Source organism: Mustela lutreola, chromosome 5 (genome assembly GCF_030435805.1).
Source record: "Mustela lutreola isolate mMusLut2 chromosome 5, mMusLut2.pri, whole genome shotgun sequence".
Lineage (NCBI taxonomy): Eukaryota > Metazoa > Chordata > Mammalia > Carnivora > Mustelidae > Mustela > Mustela lutreola.
The window spans coordinates 19,801,942-19,826,603 of record NC_081294.1 but is presented as its reverse complement, the minus strand read 5'-3'; the positions used below and the strand labels follow the sequence as shown (position 1 = coordinate 19,826,603).

Here is a 24,662-nt window from a genome sequence, read left to right as displayed (position 1 = left end):
ATGCTTTTTTAGAATTGTGTTGAGAAGTTGAACTAGAATAATTTGCTCATGTGTTTTGACTGCAAGATGTGTTGTTGAATCATGTTCTGTGACAATGCTTGCACAGTAGCATTTAGGCCTTTGGAGAGAATGTATTGGCCAATGCAATACAGGTGATTTCCATTTGCAAAATAATTATAAGTCTTAATAATCTCTGAAAGCAGAAACATAGAAGAACAAACACATACCAGGAAGGCATATCTCAAAGAATAACTAGGCTTCCTCTAGAAAGCCAAGTGCTCATTTTCACTACACTATTCATTTATTGTTCTACCTGATCCTCGTTTTTCATTTTTAAGTGCAACAAGAAGTGTTTGTTATAGCACAAGTTCCCATTGACTACCAAAGAAAAACTCGGGGCCCCCAAAATGATCTAAAACAACACTAGTTCTTGGATTTAAACTACTGAGTTGGCCTCCAGAGCATATTTATGCTCATTTGTGGTTAAAAACAAATCAGAAACAAAATTGGCAAGTCTTTTTTAGTTACATTATTCCATAATTAGATTGCAGTTCACACAAGATACAAAAAGGAATATTATTATTCCTCAAGGACACTCGTCTAAATTAAGCACACTTACCTTCCTTTAGAGTTCTTTGCATAAAGTGTACCCTGTAGATGAGCATGATATAGACAATGGGTATTTTAAATCAAAGCAAGGATATGCAAAATTCTTTAGTGCAAGCCCCAAAGACATTGTATCCTTAACTACTGAAAAGGTATGTTGGAATTCCCCAGTTGAGGAGCAAAAAAAAGCTATCTTTGCTTTTTGTTACTATTAAAACAGTAGCTCACTGGCAAGGACAAGCCTCAATCAGTCTATCATGAAAATGATGTAACAATGACCAGATCATACTTATAGTTCATTCCTGAGGGCAGTTGGTTTGGTTAGTGGTGGTTTTTGTGGTCATCAGCTAAGACATTCTGCAATTCTAAGCCAGTGCTTTGACATTCCACTTTTCTGATGCCTACCAATGTAACAGCAAGTCACCTAAAATTCATTTTAATTGGTTTGTTCTATTTTTATGGGCAATCCTATAGATGTCAGGAAGATTCTTTTGACAAATCATTCAAAATGATCAAGGCACATCCCAAAATCATATCTACCATGTGTATACATACTTGTTTTTTATCTTTTGATAGCTGGAAAGCTTGGGTAAGAATGAGCAATTTAGTCATTTTTAGTTTATTTAACTTTTGGGAGACATTTGTATTTTAATGGTGAATTTATGTCTATGATACTGTCATCATCTTTACACCTGTTTGCTATGAATCATTGACACAAAACATTAAATTGGGGATATTCGAAAGAGTTTTTATAAGGTCTGTATTGGGCATGAATACTTTTTTAATACAGTGAGTGAGTTTAGGGTCTTACATTGATGGATAACGATGTGAGGAAAGTGATAAGGAAGACATTAGCAAATCTCCCGAAGCTTTAATTTACCCATGAAGTGTATTGTGGATGTAAATGATTGACAAGGGTATTTCGCAATTGTTTTTTTCATTTAAAAAATTGATTTGTTGATTGTTATTACGTCAGTCCATACATAAAACTTAAGTATGCTTCTTTTAACCTGAGAAGTATGCAGTCATTAAAACACTCATATTAATATGTTTTAATTATACATAATTAACCTAGAATGCCTTCATTTCTTTTTTGGCATATGCTTTTTTTTTTCTTTTTTTACCCTAGATTTGGTAAACAAAGGAGCCCTCAAAATGAGAGATAATTAAAATCTAAAGGATGTCAAACAAACCAAACTATTCTCATTTTTTTCTTTTTTTTTTTTTTAAAGATTTTATTTATTTGAGAGATGGAGAGAGAGCACAAGTAGGAAGAGCAGCAAGCAGAGGGAGAGGGAGAAGCAGGCTCTCCACTGAGCAGAGAGTCCCATGCGGGGCTCGATCCCAGAACCCCAGGATCATGACCTGAGCCGAAGGCAGCCACTTAACTGACTGAACCACCCAGGTGACCTTTTTTTTTTTTTTTAATTAAAGTGAAGAAACAAATCTTTGTTTTTCCTTTGGCCATAGAATCTTAACAGTTTTATTAAGCTGAATTTGGGAAAAACAAAATCAAAGAAAATTTTCAGAAGGTTTAAGATATGAACATATATAATACTTATATGTAAGAAATAGTTACAAGACTATTTTTTTAAAAGATTTTATTTATTTATTTGACAGACAGAGATTACAAGTAGTCAGAGAGGCAGGCAGAGAGAGAGGAAGGGAAGCAGGCTCCCTGCCAAAGAGAGAGCCCAAAGCAGGGCTTGATTCCAGGACCCTGGGATCATGACCTGAGCGGAAGGCAAAGGCTTTAACCCACTGAGCCACCAAGGCACCCACAAGACTATTTTTTAAAAGATTTTCTTTATTTATTTGTCAGAGAGAGCACAAGTAGGTATGGGGAGCAGCAGGCAGAGCAGGCAGAGGGAGAAATAGGCTCCCCACAGAGCAGGAAGCCTGAAGTAGGACTCCATCCTAGGACCCTGGGATCATGAGCTGAGCCAAAGGCAGATGCTTAACCAACTGAGCCACTCAGGCATCCCTTTACAAGACTATTTTTATTTTTTTAAGATTTTATTTATTTATTTGACAGGCAGAGATCACAAGTAGGCAGAGACACAGGCAGGGAGAGAGAGGAGGAAGCAGGATCCCTGCTGAGCAGAGAGCCCCATGCACGGGGCTCAATCCCAGGATCCTAGCATCATGACCTGAGCTGAAGGCAGAGGCTTTAACCCACTGAGCCACCCAGGCACTGCAAGACTATTTTTAAACTCAGAAATGAACATCAGTGGTTATTAGAAACCCTTAATATTGTCTTTCTAAAAATAAAGAACTTAAAAAAGAGATTTTAATTATCGCCAAAAATTTCCTAGAAAGTGTAAGTTTCATTATTTTATGAAATATTATCTTTTATTATATTTGCAAATTTTAATACAGTCTTAAGATAAGTTGATATATATCTTATATGAACATAAACACTATATTGTATTTGTTATATAAATAATTATATAAAATAATGTGATATAAAATATTGTAATATTATTTTACAATATTTTATATTATAATATAAAATAATGTAATATAAAATATGTAGGGGCACCTGGGTGGCTCAGTTGGTTAAGTGTCTGCCTTAGACTCAGGTCATGATGTCAGGGTCCTGGGATCAAGCCCCACATCAGGCTCTCTGCTCTGTAAGGATCCTGATTTTCCCTCTCATTCTACAGCTCCCCCTGCTTACGCTCTCTCTCTCTCAAATAAATAAAATATTTAAAAATAAGTAAACAAACAAAAATAATTGCATAAATAAAATGTTATATATAAATTATAACAAGTATACAAGTTAGTAACTAAAGATCATAGTTTAGCTTTAAAATAAAACTAACTTTATCAGTGTTTTAAATAAAACAATATAAATACATAATATTAAATATGACATCTTAAACTCTACAACATACTTTCATATATATTTTAGTGACATATGCCATATACAGGCTAAATCATCTATATTAACACTGACAAAGTAACCAAAATTGATTTCTTCCAGTAACATAGAAAATAAGAAGACAGAAAGTTAAAAACTATCCAGTTGTTTTTCTTTAAAGCACATGTTATGAGGCACCTGGGTGGCTCAGTTGGTTAAGCATCTGTCTTCAACTCAGGCAATGGTCCTGGGATCGAGCTCTACATCCGTTGCTCTGCTCAACAGAGAGCCTGCTTCTCTCTCTGCCCCTCATCCCGCTTGTACTCTCTGCTTCTCTTAAATATATAAAATCTTGGAAAATAAATAAATAAAACACATGTCATATAACCTTTACAGATTCCAAGGTGGCAAAACCAATATATATATAATATATATAAAAGGACTAAGAATATTCTCCTAATTTTTACTGTTCTGTAATCCTATAAATATAAGAGACAGGATAATAAAAACTATAGCTCCTGAACAATGTCACTAGAAATTGTCTAAGGAGATTAAAGATTGAAGAAAACTGAGTTATTCTAAATGTTTTGAAGGAGCATAAAAGGGAAAAGGTGTTTGTGGAAGAGCAACGATGAAAAGAAAGACTGCTTTTGTTATAGTAATGATAAATCATAGGAGACGGGTGTTTAGGTGTGAAGTCACCATGCATTTAATATAAAACACACTTTAAATTTGGTCTTTGCTATTTTTTAAATCCAGAAATTGTAATATATACCTTTTTTTGAAAGGAAGAGACTCACTCGATATCTAAAAAAGAAAAGCTAAACTTCAACTTATGGGAATACACTGTTAAAAAGTTAAACTGCTGTTAAGAATTGAGGAAGCACAGGACCAGAAATTGGTACTCTTTTAGAAGCAGGTGTGTTTAGAGATTTTGAGCTTTAGCCAAGGAAGTATGTTTACTGGAGCTTGGATATTACTAGTTGATTTTACTGTCCTTCAGAAGCTGGTAACTAATGAAGGTTGTCACTGATAAGTCAGTATTATGGACTGACTCGTGTCTCCTCCCTTTCCCAAATTCATATATTGAAGCCCTAATCCCTACAGTGACTGTATCTGGAGATAAGACCTTTAAAGAGGTAATTAACTGATGTTTTTGTGAGAACAGGAAGAGACTCCAGGATTATGTATGCACAGAAAAAAGGCCCTCTGAGGACACAGCAAGAAAGTGGCCATCTATAAGCAAGGGAGAGAGGTTTCACCATAAACTAACGCAAGGCACCCTGTCTTAGACTTAGAGTCTGCAGAGCAATTAGAAAATGTTTCTGTTATTTAAGCCATGCAGTTTGTAGGGTTGCATTATGACCTCTCTAGGTGACCAATATAATCAAGTTGGGCTTTAAACTGGTTTTTATAGTTATTCATTTTTATGGACAAAGAATACTGAGCCTTTTCTAGCTAACTAACTATACATGTGAATGTATGATTTTTTTTCCTTATCAATAATTCCTGTAAGACACACCATTATCAATTGTCCCAATGCTCAACTATGTGTTGATTCTTCATGAAGATCAGTTTCCTCTTCAGAAGACCTTTTTAGTTTGAGGTCTTATAGGTGTTTGAAGTTTCATCAATAATATTTTATCCTCTTTTAATTCTTAGTCATTTGTTTAATCCTGTGCTGTCTAAAGCCATTCGAGATTCTAGACAACAGATATGTGAGGCAAATAAAAATAATAGTAAGCATGCTCGTAAAGTACAGAATGCACTTGACAGCCATGATCTCTTATTGTCCAGATCCTATCAAGCCTTCGTGATTCCAAGTCTACCTTAGATAGCCCAGTTACCTTTCTTTTAGATTGTAATGTTTGTGTAAAATGTTAGTCATTAGCAGTGATGTATCCTTCTTCTTGGCAAGCCAAAAACAAAGCAAAACAAAACACCTGAGCATGTTTTGTATTCTACAGCTAACTGCCTAAAATTTAAACTAGTTTGTGATGTACCAAGAACATTGGATATAAAAATATACTTAAACTGACAATGAGAAAAGACATAATCAAAAAGATAAAGAGAACAAAACATGCAAAGGAGATTGAAAAATCGTTCTCCTGTTTCTAGAATTTTCTTCTAATAGTCTTGGACAGATGCTGTTTATTTTGTGAAGTAGGCTACTTGTTTTGAAGATCTTACATCTGCATTCAGCTTCTCACATTAAACAAAAAGGAACAAGATTATATCATTCAAAATCACACCAGCAAACTTGAAAGAGATTAACATGACTAATATATAAACAAAAATACCAACTTAGTGATTTAAAATGACATATGCATCTCAAAAGCTGAAATTCGCCAGATAGGCTCAAAGCACTCTGTATGTCAAGAGATTAAAACCATAAATTGGGTTATTACTAAGTGAGTACTATTATAGTATATCTATACACCTAGTGTATCTGTATATACTATATATCTAGTATTATTACTAGAGTGAGTATTTAAGGGATTTTTCTCCATGAAAAATATGGAAGGGGAATACATATACTACTTTAATCATATTTTTCTCTATTATTTGTTCTCTATGATCTTGAATTTTCCATTGAAAATGGAATGTTAAAAATAATTTTTCCAGTTCTGGCTATCATTATTTTATTTCTTCTGACCTATACTGCACCTTTTCACTCTTCTTTGTGTTCACCAGTGCTAACCTGTATGGTCTATTCTGAAGCATACCTCTACCCTCTGGTTTCTAGCCAATTCTCCAGCTCAAGGCGTTGACTGAGGTTTCAAGACAGAGAGGAGAATAATGTTTAGATATTTATTTCCTCCAGTTCACTTCTTACAGGGAGGGGAAGGACCTTCTCTTGGCAATTTTATATTCATAGCTTAACTAACAGTCAGATATGTGGGTAACTGTATTGGCCAGGGTAAATTAGCAGCCACATTGGAATGCTTCTGTACAATCAGAGCAATAATGACTATGTTCAGAACCCAGGAAATTGACTGGAGTGTTATTTATGACTCTTCTTAAATTCTGGTCAATGGTAAACCACAATAATCCAATAGATACTATAGACATTATTACAAAAGCTCAGTTTCCACAAAAACAAATGTTCATCCAGGTTTGTAAAGAACCCCTAAACAGCGAGCTGCCAGCACAATGTATAAGAAAACATGGGCTTAGGCTTTAGGATTAGCTCCTGAAGTAAGGAGGGAAGCAGCCATGTTTTATTTACTTATTTTTCCTTCTTTGTTTTACACTATTTTTTATGAAGAACACTGGTAACTCACCTCTTAGATTGCATGCGTAGCAGTGATTGAATTGTCACTAACTCTTTATGATAACAATGCTAAAGAGATTTGTGTACCTTTTACCCATAGGAAGAATAAAAATACATACTAAGGGGCAAACGGGGTGCATTGTGCCCACTCTGTTAGGTTTCTCTTTTGAATCACTCTCTGACTTTGATTTCTATGCTTGGGTGTCTGGGATGTGTGCACAAAATCAAAATTGGCTATTTCTGCCTTCTGGCTCTTGTCAAACGGCCATTCAACACACCCTTCTCTGTCTCAAATTGAGGTAATTCCTCTCTCCCTTTGTGTTTCAGGGACTGCAGTGGTAGTGAAGCCCATGTTACTACATCCAGTATTCTATCCCTTGTAATCTCATTATATACAATTCAGATCCATAACCTTGTATATAGACTTATAAATGTGAATTATGTAAATATAAGCTTCCCCCGCTTTTTTTTCCCTACTAGGGCCACGTTTGGTAAGTCCCCAATGTTTGCAAGTGTGCTGACTTGGTAATACTATTCAGTATTGTTTTACCTATAAGTTACTATAAAGTTTTTGGAAGACAGTTTAATCATACATATTAAAAATCCTTAAATGTGGAGTCCCTGGATGGCTCAGTAGGTTAAGCCTCTGTCTTTGGCTCAGGTCATGATCTCAGGGTCCTGGGATCAAGCCCGGCGTTGGGCTCTCTGCTCAGTGGGGAGCCTGCTTCCCTCTCTCTGCTTCTCTGCCTACTTGTGATCTCTGTCTGTCAAATAAATAAATAAAATCTTTAAAAAAAAGTCCTCAAATGTTATTAGTTTAGGTAGGCTAAACTGTGGTATAAAAAAATACTCTGAATTTATAGTAGCTTCTCTCTCTCTCTCTCTCTCAAATAGATAAATAAATAAATATTTTAAAATGGAGGGAAGGTATTCCAGGGTAGCACAGTCAGTTGAGAGCTACAAACTCTTGATTTAGCTCAGGTCATGAGATTGAGCCCCATATAGGCTACACGCTCAGCAGCAGAGTCTGCTTGAAATTATCTTATTTTTCCTCGCCCCTCCTGCTAGTGCCCTCTCTCTCTCTCTGTGTCTCTAAAATAAATTTAAAAAAATCTTTAAAAAGTAAATAAATGATAAACTTATAGTATCTTAAAGAACAAGAAGTCTGTTTCTCAAGTTAAAAGTCCTGAGCAAGTATTCAAGTCATCAGCAAACTTTTCTTCAGATAATTATTAGGAAGCTAAGGTCATAGCAGATATTAAATTTAACCATTTCCAAGGGGATCTTGCCAGTCTTCCAAGATGGAAAAAGAACATGGAGTGTCATACCAAGAGATTTTACTAGGAAGATTTCAAGCGATGCCCATTAAGTCTACTAACATTTGATTGGAGAAAAATTAGCTATGTGGTCACCATAATTGTAAAGGATGATGGGAAAATAATCTAGTTTTGTCCTCAATAAATGGGAGATCATATATCAGTTAACAAAAAGAAGATTTGTCCAATTCAAGAAAGTTTTTGAAACAAAACAACCATATTTGTGTGTATAAGGTTATATCCCATCTTGAAATTTTTATAATAAAAAATTGGAGATAATTGATAATTGATTAAAAGGTTATAGCTCTTTCATTGATGAGTTATTATGGAGACATTTAGAATTACAATTTAAGATATTTAAAACATGGCTTGCTGCTATATATTTGTATATTCTAATTTTTACAATAATTGTATGTATTTTTTTAAAGGTGGCAAAGAAAAAAATATGAACTGTGATTATCTCTGTGTGTGGATTTTTATATTTCTTTAAATGTTTCTATGTTTCTAAATGGTTCTACAATAATTATGTGTAATTTTTATAATCAAAATAAAAAGTAAAGAATTATTTTAAATAGTTATATGAGGATGTCATTTGAACTACTTTAAATACAAATAGGTAGCAAATTATTTTTACAATGAAAAATATATTTCCCACATTCTCACTTGCTGGAAAAAGGGAACAGATTTTCCTCCCACATGTGAGAAAAAAATCACCTAGGGAAAGAGGCAAAACATGCGACACTTTAGTGCAAACCGAGACTTTTTCAGAATCATGTCAGGTTCTGAAAACAGAAGTTTATAATAGAAACTGTTTAGTAACATTAATCATAGCATTTGGGGGGCGCCTGGGTGGCTCAGTGGGTTAAGCCGCTGCCTTCGGCTCAGGTCATGATCTCGGGGTCCTGGGATCGAGTCCCACATCGGGCTCTCTGCTCAGCAGGGAGCCTGCTTCCTCCTCTCTCTCTCTGCCTGCCTCTCTGCCTACTTGTGATCTCTCTCTGTCGAATAAATAAATAAAATCTTTAAAAAAAAAAAAAAAAAAAAAAAAAATCATAGCATTTGGTACCATCTTGCCCATAATGTCTAAACATTTATTTAAAGCTTTTTTTAGGGTTATAAAAGTACCTACATACAGAGTGTTTATTGAATTTCATATTGAAATATCAAAATATTTTGGGTTTTTTAATGTCTAATTATTAGATTTTGATGGTGTTAATATGTCAGTAATTATATTAAAACTAGATCTCAATTAAAATATATCCACCTTGATAATAAAAATATAGAGTTATCTTAAAAGTTGTGGGAAAAATTTTTAATGTAGCATACATCCCTTTCAAACTGTTTGGGACTATAATATTCTCACTGGGGACAAAAGTTCAGTTTAATTTTTAAGCTTTGTAACAGAATTTTTTAAACAGCCAATTTAAATTATTTTGGTTCCTCCTCAAAAGTTTATGAAATATTCAAGGACAGAAGGAAAAGAACTAACTAGATATATGTCTATGTGTATATGTGTGTATGTGTATATATGAACTTTGCAAAAACCATAATTCTACTGAGTTAATTTGAAGATCTAATTGGCTTTATTCCGTGGTTCATGAATTGAGCATCATCCCATCTAGTGAATAGTAAGGATCCCCATCCAATGAGCTGTACAAAATGGAAGTTGTTTATAGAGAGAAGTGGGCAAAGAATGTATTATTTCAAACAAGGTCGCCTTTGTTTAGGGGATATAAAGGGCCTGTCGGTTTACCTCACTAGTGCTGATCAGGAAATTCCAGACTGACTACTTAAGGTTAGTTTCCTGGAAGGGGCTGAAAATGCAGTTAGGTTAGGTGTTAAATCTTGGTTTGCTGACATGAGGCTTAGCACCAGTGACTCCATTGTGGGCCTGTTATTTCTTTAAAAAAAAAAAAAAAATTATACATATGTATGCAAAGTAATAGAATGCCTCTTGCTATAACTCATTGTTACACCCTACTGAGTGCCACAGTGGTGATACTGTCTGATACATTAAGCATAACCTCATTTCTTTCTCAGCTAACTACTGCTACATGGCTCTAATACTCAAGAATGCCATCAGCATAAAATTCTAAGGAATTTCACTTAAATCACAGTCTCTCCCAACTTCATCTTCAGCCCTAAGAAACTAATAACACTTTTTTCTTCTCCTATAAACACATTACTGTATATCACAAGTGAATAAGGATTTCACTATAATACTGTTAGCACACCAAAAAGTTTAAAAATAATTCATTCATACCATGTATTATGGTCTATATTCTTTTTGAAGAGTATCAAAAATATAGCTTTGCTGTTTTTTTGTTGCTGTTTTTGATGTTTGAGTTAAGATCAAAATATGGACCATTTTAAAATTTATTAAAGCTTCTCCCTCAGTTTATCTCTTTCTGCTGATTATAGTTGACCATTGAACTACATGGGGGTTAGGGATGCTAACTCCTGTGAAGTTGAAAATCTGTGTATAACTTTATATTCACCCCAAATTTAACTACTCAAAGACTATTGTTGACTGGAAGCCTTACAGATAACATAAACAGTTAAAACATAATGTGAATGCTGCATATTTTATATGCCGTATTCTTACAATAAAATAAGCTAGAGAAAAGAAAAATACTTTTTCAAGTTTTTATTTGAATTCCAGTTAGTTAACGTACAGTGTAAGATTAGTTTCAGGTGTACAATAGAGTGATTCAACACTTCCATACAAGACCCAGTGCTCATCACAAGTGCACACTTTAATCCCCATCACCTATTTCACTCATTCCCTCCCACCTCCCCTTCAGTAAGCATCAGTTTGTGTTTTCTATAGTTAAGGGTTTGTTTCTTGGTTGGTCTATCTCCCTGGAAAGCAAATATTAGGAAAATCATAAGGAAGAGAAAATACATTTATAGTGCTCTACTGCATTTATATATATAGACCTGTATGGTCAAATCTGTGTTGTTCAAGGGTCAACTATTTAAATGCATTATTTAAATGTGGTCACTATAGAATTTCCCCCTTTCTGGATTTGGGTTATTTCATTCTCATGGTGTCATATAATATATTGTTTTATGGCCTAAATTTTCTGTGGAAAGGAAGTTAGATTTTGACACTTAATAAATTTCAGTAAGGTCATTTTGAGTTACTTAGATAAGGGAAAATGAATTAACTAATTGAGTTAACTAATTACCTCACAGGGGTGAGCTGTAATATAAATAGAAACTCAATGAATATTCTTTGGAAATTTTCAAATGGAATATGGATTGATGGGAAGAGACAAATTTATTTCTGATTTACTTAACCAGGGATTCAGTAATTGCTTGCACAGAGAACAAGTAAATGAATATAAATTAGTATGGCTTCCCTTGTCCTCCTCTCTCTCTCTAGGGACATACTACATGCATGTGTTGTTAGAGCTGAAAACACAGACACATTATTGTCTTTCAATAATCTTTTTATATTCCAGGTTGCAGCATCTTCTTAAAAGATTCACATTGCTAATCTCTGCACTTCTCTTAAAATAAATGCTTTTATAAGTATTGTCCCTTGGTAACTAAAACACTGCCTCAGCCAGACTATCTCATCATAACAAAGCCAGCAGGATCGCTTTCCAGGTGGCCCTGAACAATCTCTACCTTTCCAGGATCCCTGATACCACATTTTTACACAAAATTTCTTCAGCGTGGGGATAGGGGTCAGTAACCTTAGGTACATCCAGACTGAATGTAGCTATACAGGTTTATAACCTAAGGCTATTATATAGTATTTTAAAGAACTAAACAAGACTATGATGGACTAGAAATTCATTTACATAATACATTATGATAAAAAAAAATTCTAATAAAGATAGCAGATCAATTCAACTTGGTACCTGAGAAATAAAATGCCAAGAAATAAATAATGATGTTAGCTTTACATACACTACTGTTCAGAACTTCTGATTCCTGTCTGTACAACACATTTATTTGGTTACACTTGAACATTCTATTAATCTTACTAAAACTTTTAGGTAAAACTGAATTTTCTTTAAACTCTGATGATAGTTTTATAAATAAAATGTGGTAGCTATTAATATATTAGTGTATGACTTAAATTTAAATATAAAAATGACAACCATTACCACATATTCTATATACTCTACATGGGGTCATGAATAAGGCATTTGCATATAATATTCTTGTTGAGTTAGATGACTTCTATGCTTTTTTCCTAATTGTAGGATTCCATGAATATATTATTCCTGAAAAAATCTAAATTCGTCTTCAGACTGGGCACCCTGGGTGGCTCAGTTGGTTCAGCTCAGGTCACCATCCCAAGGTCCTAGGATAGAGCTCCCATGTGGGGCTCCCCGCTCAGTAGGGAGTCTGCTTCTCCCTCTCCCTCTCCCCTTTCCCCTGTTCTTTCTCTCTCAAATAAATTATAAAATATTTAAAAAATTTAAAAAATACATAAATAATCTTCACAGATTTGGGTATGTATCAGTAACTCAGATACTTTTAGAGCCCTTTAACTCTACAAGTTACCTATTACAAACAGTAATATAATTCTAATTCTACTTTTTTATTTTTTAAGATTTTATTTATTTACTTGACAAAGATCATAAGTAGGCAGAGAGGCAGAGAGAGAGAGGGAAGCAGGCTCACCGCTGAGCAGAGAGCCCAATGTGGAGCTCAATCTGAGGACCCTGAGATCATGACCTGAGCCAAAGGCAGAGGCTTAACCCACTGAGCCAACTAGGCGTCCCTAATTCTACTTTTATATACCTAATAAAATATAGCATCTTTAAGCATAGTATTTTCCATTGAAATTTTTAATCAATGATTTAGCCTATCAATTTCATTTTATATATATATATGTATATATATATATATATATATATATATAATTTTTTTTTTGAGAAGATAAGGTTGATTTTAAAAACCAGTTACTCAAATGTAACTGACTCAATTTGGTAAAATTGAAAAAGTATATATTTCTCTATTTTCATCTTGTTAAGAACAACTGTTTACATTCTGGGCAGTTTGGTTTTTTGAGCCTCGCCAGTATCTTTGTCTCTATTCCCTCATTTGGCTATAAAAGGAACTCTATATTCCTTTGTGACACCATCCATCTTAATTCTCACTGAAACTGAACAATGTTGATCTCCATAACCACCCCAGATTCAAAAATGGATATGTCTGGTCCATTAGAGAACCAAACCTCTCTGAAAAATGATCGGGAAAGGAAACATGTGGCAGAAACAATCCTATTTCATTTCCTCCTTTCTGGACTTATAGGGAAGTATATTTTCTAAGCTCCCCTTCACTCAGGTGAGTGCATGTGATTAAATTCTTGGCAAGTCAGTTCACAGTGCTTTTTTGGTGTTTTCTGTCTCTTCCCCTGCTATAGAGATTTTAAAATCATAGGTTAGAAATGACATGACTGAAGGACGGGAAAGAGCCTTTTGATCTACATCAGTCATGCCTTGAGCAACAAATAAGACTTTCTTGTGTAAAACTGCCATTACAGTGTATATTTATGACTGCAAAAGTCTTAAACCCGGTATGACCAACAGGGATGGGTATGCAACCCCAGGTCAATGAGACTTAGGCTAGAATTGTTGGTGGAGCTATTTTAAGTGTAATCAATCTATTTCTTTTGATGTTGCCAAAAAAATAGAAAGTAAGGTTAGTACTGCTGGAGATCAACTCATATGGTGGGGAAATCCAGTTGAATTTAAAGTGGAAATATAAAATAAAGGGCCTGACCATCTGAATGTTCATCTATAACCATATTGGAACATTTGAGTTACTTAAGCTAATAAGCACTCTTTTTTTCTTAAGCCAATATGTGTTTTCTGCCATTTGCATTTTGAAGAGCTGAGATTGATAACAGCCATAGAATTCGAGTATGTTTTTTACCAACTTGCAACGCCCATATTTTGACCTTTGAAGATAAGGATTTTTATTTGATTGATTTCTTCTGTGAATATTGGAATGACAGTGAATAGGAAAACTTCTTTTTTAAATCTCCCTTATTGGATATTCTACTAAAAGCCAGCGTCATTGTTACACTAAAATGATTCTGTGTTTTGCCTCTCCATGCAACTTAATTGAAATTAACTTCCAGATGGCTTCTGTTCATTGCATTTTGTGTTAAAACATACAAACATCTACACATCTACACGTACACACACACACTTAACATAACCTCTCTAAAAAGTATAATTTAAAATGACAGTTAAATCCTGATTCTGTAGACAATTATAGCAACCAAGCCCATGTTGAATTCATCTTTGTTTTTTGAATAATATTTTTAGCTATGAAAGTATCTTAATCCCATCACATACCTGCTGAGCTCTAGAAAATCTCTACTCTTTAAAAATCAATTTCACAAACTTAATTTTTCTTGTTTTCCCAATTTTATTAGGCTAAATCTTATAAGCTCTGTGTTAAAATTAAACTAGAAAAACTTCCTGAATCTTATTTTTATTGATTTTTCCAGACACAGCTTTAAAAGTGGCTACTAGATAAACACTACAGAAGAATTTTTTCCTATATATGAAGACTCTGAGGATTATTTATATTTAGGATTACCAATGTAAATTTGAATTATAAATGTCCCAGTTTAATTTAGTGGACTGTATTTAAGACTTTTTGTGTGTGTTAAATCACAAATCATGGGGTGCCTGGATGGCCCAGTTGGTTAAAGCCTCTGCCTTCGGCTCAGGTCATGATCCCAGGGTCCTGGGATCAAGCCCCGCATTGGGCTCTCTGCTCAACAGGGAGCCTGCTTCCCCCACCCCTCTCTCTCTGCCTGCCTCTCTGCCTACTTGTGATCTCTGTTTGTCAAATAAATAAATAAAATCTTTAAAAAAAATGACAAATCAGTTGGTTCTAATATTATGGCATATTTGTTCAAGTTTTATTATTCTGGGTCTTCAATATTGGTTTACATACAGAGATGTAAAATAATATTATATAGAATATTAAAATGTAAAATAAAAAGAATATACTTTAGAAAAGTAATTAATTTATCTTGAGAAGATTTTAAAAATATAGGTTGATCTTTTACAATGATAGCCTTATTGTAAACTAATAGTTTTAGCTTTCTTTTCCCCTTGACTTTTAAGTTTTCCAGTCCTCTCATAAGGGCTGTGTTAATTAATTTATTGATTGATTTAATAATTATGTATTGCTACTGGATTTACTGTAAACTATTGATCTCACTCATAAAAGGTTGCCTGCAGACTAAACTCAACATTATTGAAATATTTCAATAATTTAAAAGCATTGTTTTTTTTTATCCTTACATCTGAATACTATTAGCTGAATAATGTAAATAAGCTTGATTAGTTATTTCAGGAAGCAGAGTTATAAAAAAAATTAACTAAAATTCTAAGACCTTTTGTTTACATGGGTTGCTTATTTTCCAAAAATTCTGTCTGCTAAATTTTGTCCCCTGGATGCTGGCCAAGATGTCTAGTCCAATGCAACTACATAAAATAGTCAAATTAGTTATCTCAAATGACTTAGAACCTCTGCCAATATTGTAAAATCAAACTCCATATCTTCATGCTGGTCATTGAATAAATAGTGTAGAGAGAGAAAAAAGTGGAGAACTTCATGTAATGATGACATTTGAAATTGGTCCATTATTCGATAGTTTTTCAACTAAAAGGACACCTTCAAAATATGAGCATGATCTGGTATACATGTGAGATACAAGCTTCTTAAATTACTCTCTGAAATCATTTATCTACAGTAAATACTCACTATACCTTGACTATAGGTAAGTCTACTTAAATAAAGATGAATTCATTGTGGCTCGTGCAAAAATAAGATTTTATCAAAGACTTCATCATTGGGAGGCCACACTGTTCTGGGCTCAGAGAAAGCCAAAGAACACTTAAAGAATATCCAACAGCTATACCACATGTCAGAGTGGATCAGTGACCTAAATGGCTATAGTGGACTTTTAGACACCAGGGCTTCCCATGACTTGCTTATGGAATTTGTAATTTTCCTTTAGATTATACAAGAGATAAGGACTACAAATACAAATGCTCAAGAGGACAGATTTTTGAATTTTTCAAGGGCAGAAAAAAATCTAGTTATTAAAAAATATTAGATTTCCTAGTTGAAAATGTTGCCTATATCAGTTTTGGAAGCAATGATTTTCATTCTAAACAAAATACATTAAACAAGACTTTGCTAACCCTTAAGTGACCAGAGTGTGATTTAAGTACCCAAGGGCCTTGAATAACACAGTGGAGATAAAAAGGAAGAAACAGTATGTAAAAATGTGCTTCCTGACAATCCAGCATGTTTAGTGACCAAGGAAGCCTAATGTTTCCCTCATTTTGACTAAATTTTAATCTTCTACCTGACTCTAGACCCTGACTTTTTTCTTAGAGAATTTACTCTAGAAAACATGTAAACTCTTTCTCTGCCCCCTTGAGATGTAAATCTCCTAAAAAAGCCTCTCACCAGTTTTACAACCCAGTAATGTTCTCAAGTTCCTGGGAGCCATTCCTTTAAAATGTAACCATCAAGGAAAACAGCACCCCTATCTGCCTGTCTCAGTAAGAAGGCAAGAGACTAACTGTGATGAGCACTAATGAGCAAATGCAAGCTACCTAATCAAAATGAAAGAACTTGTGGGGGTGCCTGGGTGGCTCAGATGGTTGAACCTATGCCTTCAGCTCAGGTCATGATCTCTGGGTCCAGGGACAGAGCCCATATTGGGCTCCCAGCTCAGCAGGGAGTCTGCTTCTCCCTCTCCCTCTGCCTCTCTCCCTTATTCATGAGCTTTTCCCCTTTTTTTTCTCTCTCTGTCTCTCTTTGTTTCAAATGAATAAAGAAACAAACAAACAAAAAAGAACTTGCAAACTCAGGAAGAACAGAATGCATCTAGCACAGCCCATCCATGAATCCCTGCCCCTTTGAAGTCCTCTAGTACTTTTCTACTATCTTCCTCCAGTGTTTACCTGCCCCCCCCCTTTGTCTGAATGGAATTGCATTCAAAATGAGTTCTGTCCCCTCTTCACTATTGCAAAAGCCTTGCAGAAAGTATCCTTGAATGTTGAACTTTGTTCAGTGCAATTTTTGTTTTGACAGTGTGTGTCAACATTTTAAACTTCATTTACAGAAATAGGAAGATCATAATTATACTCCAGACATGTTAGACTCATGTGTTCAAGTTATACACTGCAATTACCTGTGGTCTATGGATCTTACACATTGGACAGGTTTCTAGGCAAGAGTGGTTTAGTTTTCTACTGTGACTAGAAGGGTATTCAATTAGCAATAATCGCGCCTCGGATAAACCTCATTGGCTAAGATACTGCCACTGCGCAAAGCTAGAAGGGTATTCAACCAATAATAGGCACTCACTACATGTGTTTTGAGTGAGGTAAGTGTGATATAGAGAAATAGCTCTGTCCAAGCCACTAAACTAGTTACTCTATGGGGCCGGGGGTGGGGGATAAAATAAAAGGATTTAAAAATGAGAAGAGTCAGAAGTGGTATAACCAGACAGAAATGTACAATTTTTAGTAAGCTGGAGGTTATTTTGAACATAGTTGCATTCATTTATCAGTTATATGATCACAGATCAAAGAAATAGTTATCTGCTTTCACCAAAATATATTTATGTATAAATTGGGGAGACAGTAGCAACATTATCAAATATTACATGGAGGGCTTTTGATATTTAGTAGTTTTTGATAACCTTGTCAAATAATAGTTACTATATATGGTTTATTATCTTAAAATTTTCCTCTAAAATAATCACTCTAAACAACATTATACTGATTAATAATGGAGGAATATGAAGTTATTTGGGAAAAATACTGAGTAGAGATATTAGGAGTTATAATCATTTGAAGCTCATCCTTTTTTAAACTATTAGGCCTTTTGTTTTTGTTGTTATTCAAACAACTGACATATTTTTTTCCCTACTATGTGAATTCCCATTAATACTTCCAGAAAATTTTCAAGGATTATGTTGACTATCATATCTCTGCTCAGTCAATAATTGGGTCGGTCACTCTCATTTAGTGTCTTTTATATATTCCATATAAGAAACACATTTTACTGCACTGTACTTGTGTATATTTGACTAAACTGAGACTCTCTTCATGTAGAAAATATGACTATTTCATTGTTATTTCTTGGAGGTATTATGTGCTGGACACATCTGTGTCCAGCTCATAATACATACTCAATAGTCAGTTGTTGATTGGTTGGCTGTCTGGCTGGCGAGGCCATTTTTCTCAATTTTTGTTCCAAAGTGAATAAAACATGGGGAATTAAGAGAAAACCTTAAGAATAAAAGCTAAATTACTTTTAGCCCCTTCCTAAAATAACAATAATGGCAAAGATAAATAGGTCAAAATAATAGGTTTTGGTTGACTTGAAACCACATGAATATATGAATTATTGTTGTCACTCAGACTTATGTTTATTTATCGTTAATGGGGCTGACAGATACAAAGGAGAGAATACACGCACACACATCACACTTACATTGTCTCACTTGTGCTGTTGCTTGACAAAATGTAAAATTATAAAAAGTGTCGGGAATATTATAATAATGTGTATTTGTTTTCACAAATTATTGTTTACAAAGACAGACTGCTTCATGGTTTCAAATAGACACAAAAATGAATTGCTTTAAAAATGCTACCATTTTTTGTTATTTTTCCATGCTGGGCACTGGCAACATATTTTCTATTTTATTTGATCTACACATTAATCCTTTATAGTGATTACTATTGGGTTTCCTTATTTCTGGAAAGACCCTTATCATTAAAGAATAACTTTGCCTAAGTTCCCTCAGCTAACATGAGTTAAAATCCAAATTTGAGTATAAGGATCTATGATCCAAAGCTCTTTTTTATGTATTGTAGTATGTTCCATTTGTACAGAAACACCTGCATAGACTCTTCAAACATTTGCAATTTAAATAGAGGTCCTTAATGAAAGGTTGAATACATTTGCATTGTATGATAACCTTAGCTTTAGCAGAGTACAGGGATGGAACCCATGTATCTAAAGTGTAGGTATTATGCTAAAAGATTACTCTGGTATGAAAATATGTCTTGAGTATTCTTTCCTCCAGTGGAGGCCAAACTTAGGAATAATTCAGATTGGAAGAGAGAATAATAACTTTTCTTAAAGAGCAGAAAGGGATAGCATTCTTGTACCCAAGGCTTTGTAAATACCATGTTTGCACAGATAACAAAAAATTTTAAGCAAACCTTTCCATTTTTACAGCTAACACATAATTTCATGTGGATTCATTACTTTATAAAGAAGAGAAAGTAAGTGAGAAGAAAAAGACTAAGAAAACACATTTTATGATACCCATTATGTGCAACCAAGTTAATGATGAAACTTCATTTTCTGTAACACTCCAAAGAACTAGAAGCATAGAAATACAAATCACACCTTCTTAATTAGAACAAATTAATTACTAAAAATGATGAAAACAATTTGCAATCATTTTATTTTCTCTAAAATTACATATTAGTTTCTATATGCATTTCTATCTTGAAGTACAATTTTTATTTATTAACATTTGTTACCAAGTACAGTATATCATCCATAATTCTGGGTTATTAAATTCCTGGAGCATGCAATAGAGAAAACTTAATAGATTTTATGCAAATTGTTATATAACAAAATAAGAGCAGATGGGACTCATCACATCAGAATCTTCCAATAAAAGTTTCATATTTTTGTTAAAATTAAACAAAGCATACAGGTATCTCTGTGGCTTTCAACTTACTTTAAACCATACCTCCTAACTGCTTTTTAGCCATTCTCATAACCTTTTACACCAGATTATAACAACATTTCTGTTTTAACATTCTTTTGATGTTGTTACTATCTTTATCTTGTTATTAAGATCTATGGAATAATTTATGCATACCAACATTTTCACTTCAAAATAATTTATGGATAAATAGAGGACAAAATTTAGCTTAGGGTGTAGCTGAACAGTTAAAGTACAAATAACATAAAAATGTGAAGTTGCTAGTGTTGTATTTATTTTTATTAATATATAAAATAAGCATATAAACAAATTTACACAAATATATGCATTTATAACCCATGTCTTTTGTGTTTTCTTTCTAAACTCAAGAAATACAATACAGAAATAATTATCTCAAGAACAATTACATGTAAGTATTTAATCTGAACGCAATACACTTTAATTCTATATTTTTACAGGTCTTTTTACACAGGCAGAACATTGCATTTCATAATTACACTGCCACTTTGTAAAATGGACTTCAGAGTTATAATAGTGCAAATAAAGTAATGATTTGGTGAGATATTCACATACACTTTTCTTTAAATTTAGAAAACTATATGGGACAAATGTTCATTTTGGGCATTGGAAAAGGAATCAGACATAAGTTAGCTTCAGATAGCTGAAGAAAGTTTGAGGAAGGGCATTTTGTCAGTCCCTTGATTCAGGGAAGTTCCTGAAAGAGCATGAAAAGATGTCTGTGTCAAGCTTAACACAGTAATTCTTTTCTTTATACAATGAAGCATTTAATTTGAGATGTAATAGAGCAAAACAAGGAAAGAAGCATATGTATCTTTATAGGACACAAAAGAGACAAAAGAGTGCACTCATCTATTGTATTTCTCAGTGCAGAGATATAAGGGGATCTGCCTGTACTGAGGCATTTCAGCACAATTTTTTTTTTTTTAATTGAAGTGAATGTGGGAACTAAAAAACGAACGAGGGAGCAAACAAGTGTCACAAGTTAACAGGTGAAATAAACAGATTAAACTGTTTTGTAGACTATGTTAAAAAATAATTTCCCTTAGATTATTAATAAAGTTGGCATTATCACAGCATAGTAAAATAATAAAGTATTAATAAAATATTTAAACTACATATCCACTTAAAAATTAGGTGAACATCAAGATACCTACTTGATCAAGTGGAAAATTGTTTAGTTTTTAGAGAGTATTTGGAAAATAATTTAAAATCCTATAGGTTATGGTTATAATTCTCCCAGAAACATATCATAATTTTGTTATTTTTATTAAGAATAATTGAAAATAAATGGACAGAATATGGTTATTCATTCATTTATGTGTTTACTATTCAGAATTAAATGCTCTCATCAATATTGACAGTAACCTCAGGAGAAGAAAATTGAAGATACTTTAAAAAATAATACTCAAAATTATACCATAACTCAATAATAAATTAACAATAAATAAACAAGGTGTTTATAGGTTAAAAATATCTTGAATTGGGCACCTGGGTGGTTCAGTTGGTTAAGCGACTGCCTTCAGCTCAGGTCATGATCCTGGAGTTCAGGGATGGAGTCCCACATCGAGCTCCCTGTTTTGCAGGGAGTCTGCTTCTCCCTGACCATCCCCCTTCTCGTGCTCTCTCTCTCTCTTTCACACAGATACTCTCTCTCTGTCAAATAAATAAATCAAATTTTAAAAAATATATCTTGTATTGTATACAATATATAAATTGTATTTCAGTAAACGGAGACTGGTGAACAATACTTCTGAGTATCAACAGTGTCTACTATCTCCTTAAATATGATTCACATTAAACTTAATTACTTTTAGTTTTAAGAATACATTTGAGAATAAGAATGTGTTAAGTAGTCATATACATATATATCACTATATCCTATAGAATTTTTTGTTATGATCTTGGTTTTCTTTCCCTTAAGGTCCTAAAGATATTTCATTTTAAATATCAAAAATATAAACAATTACCTAGGGGAAGGAAAAAGCAATGGATTGAGACGTCTTGAAATATTAATTGTTTGAAAATTTTAATATAAAGTCCCTAAAAATAGACATATCTTGCATTCCCACTATTTTTATATGTAGTACATAATTATATAAATGCATATATCAAGTTTATGAACCATGCCTGAGTTTTTAGTAACATATCAGTCAACTCTAGATAATTATGAAAATGAAACAAGTTCTCTGAAACATAAGCCTTGGGATCTTTTAATATATTTGGTCAAGTTGTATTATAGGACAGTATGGCTTAGCTCAGCATACAAGAAAATATGAATTGAAGCAGTGCTATTACTGCTACCGCCCAGATATTTTGAAAAAAGGTCAAGAGCAATTAACTGACTTTTAAGAAGTTTGATTATAAAAAAATTGTATTATTTACTATATTAAATACTACCACACAGTATATATGATACCTTTTGGGAATTAAATAAACAAAAATTTTACTAACATGAAAATTAACCTCAATCTATTCTTCATAACCTATATAAACATTAGCACAAAAGGGATCAAAGGCTTAAATATAAAGCATAAAATTATAAAACTTCTAAGATGAACCACATGACAATATATTTGGAACCTTGACTAAGGCACAGACTCCTTAGAAAACCAAAGAATAATGTGTAAAAAATGAGTTGACAAATCGGTTTGCATAAAAAGTAATAACTTCTGATATTCAAAGTTTAAGAAAATGAAAAGACAAGTCACAGATTGTGAAAAATTAATAAAGAAATTATGTCTGAAATATATTAAAAAATTGTAAGTTCAATAATAAGAAAGCAAACAATGACAAAAAGGAGATCAAAATATTTGAACAAAACTACAACAAAGTAGAATTATGGATAAAAAATAAGCACGTCAAAAAATGCTCAACATCATTAGGCATTAGAGAAGTGCCAGTTAATACCAAAATGAAATGCTACTACATACTTAACCACAGAAATGTAAAATTGAAGCAAACAAATAAAATTGATCATACCAAGTACTTGTGAATATAAACTATAAAATTTTATAATCATCCTAGAAAATATCCTGGTCATTGCTCACAAATTTAAATATATTCTAACAATTTGAAATACAGATTCCTCCCAGGTATTTACTCCAGAGAAATTAACAATTTATGTTTGCACACAGCCTTTACTCAAAGGCTTATCATAGCTTTATTCATAACCAGTGGAAAGTATAACCAACCCAAGTGTTCCTAAATCAGAAAATGGACAAAATCTATTTATCCATACAATGAAAGTAATAAAAAGAAAAATTAGAGATACATGCAACAAGAATGAATCAAACACACTATGCTAAGAGAAAAGTAGAGAAATTCAAAAGCTTATGTAACTATTCCCCATATTAGCAAATCATATCCAGCAATGTTTAAAAATAATTATATCCTATGACTACTTTGAAAATATTCCAGACAGACAATGGTTGTTTCTCATTTGAAAATTAATTAATAAAATAAAACTAATAAGTAATAAATACTTAATAAATATAATATACCACATCCCCCAGTGGATGCCTGAAACCACAGATAGTACTGAAACCTGTATTTCTTTTTTCCTCTATATGTACCTACTTGTGATAAAGTTTAACTTACAAATTAGACACAGTAAGAGTTTAACAAGATACCTAATAATAAAATAGAACTATTATAATAATATACCATAGTAGATATGATCAGAGATCTTAGTTCAGCATATGATTTTTTTTTCTTTTCTCATTAAGTTGAGAACTTTCAACTCTTTCACTTAAAGGAAGCACTGTACACCTTCTCTTTGGCATATCTGAACTGAATCACTATTCTTGCGCTTTGGGGCCATTATTAAGTAAAATACTTGAACACAGGCACTACAGTACTCCAACAATTTATCTGATAACCAAGATGGCTACTAAGTGACTCACAGGTGGTTACTATATACAATGTGGATAGACTGGACAAAGGGAGGATTCAAGTCCTGGGCAGGACAGAGGGAGACTATGAGACTCTGTCACACTACTCAGAATGGCACAAAATTTAAAACTTATAAATTACTTATTTCTGGAATTTTCTATTTAATATTTCCCTGGTTGACTGAGCATAACTGAAACCACAGAAAGTGAAACCATGGAATGGGGGCAGGGCTATTCTATGGGCAAAGGATAAATACATAAAGCAATGGAACAAAATAGAGAACTCAGAGACAGATCCATACAGATAAATACGCCCAAATGTTTCTTGACAAAGATACAAAAGCAATTCAATTGAGGAGGCTAGCTTTTTCAAAAAATTGTACTGGAGTAATTAGAACATCCACAGGCAAAAACAAAACAAAACAAAACAAAAAACAAACAAAATGGAACCTCAACCTATGACCTAAGCCTCACACGTTGTGTATAAAGACTAACTCAAAATGCATATTGGATTTAAATGTAAAAGTTTCTAGGAAAAATGAGGGGTAATATTTGGGATCCAGGCCTACATGAGTAGTTCTTGGATTTCATATCCAAAGTACAATTGAAAAAATAAAAAAATTGGGACATCTGGGTGGCTCAGTCGGTTAAGCTTCTGCCTTCCTCTCGGGTCATGATTTAGGGTCCTGGGATTGAGTCCCACATTGGCAGGGTGGAGGGGGTGGGGGGTTGCTTGCTCAGCAGAAAGCCTACTTCTTTCTCTGCCTTTGCCTGCCACTCTGCCTGCTTGTGCTTTCTCTCTCTCTTTGACAAATATTGACAAATAAATAAATAAAATCTTAAAAAAAAAAAAGAAAAAAGAAAAAAATTGATAAATTGGACCTCATCAAATTAAAAACTGCTGCTATGCTTAAAGGTAAAAGAAAAAAGA

General features: G+C 33.4%; 1 pseudogene; it reads right to left on the bottom strand.

Annotated features, from left to right (window-relative positions):
• Positions 1–17,320: 17,320 nt before the first annotated feature.
• LOC131832785 (U4 spliceosomal RNA) lies at positions 17,321–17,402 on the bottom strand (annotated as a pseudogene).
• Positions 17,403–24,662: the final 7,260 nt, after the last annotated feature.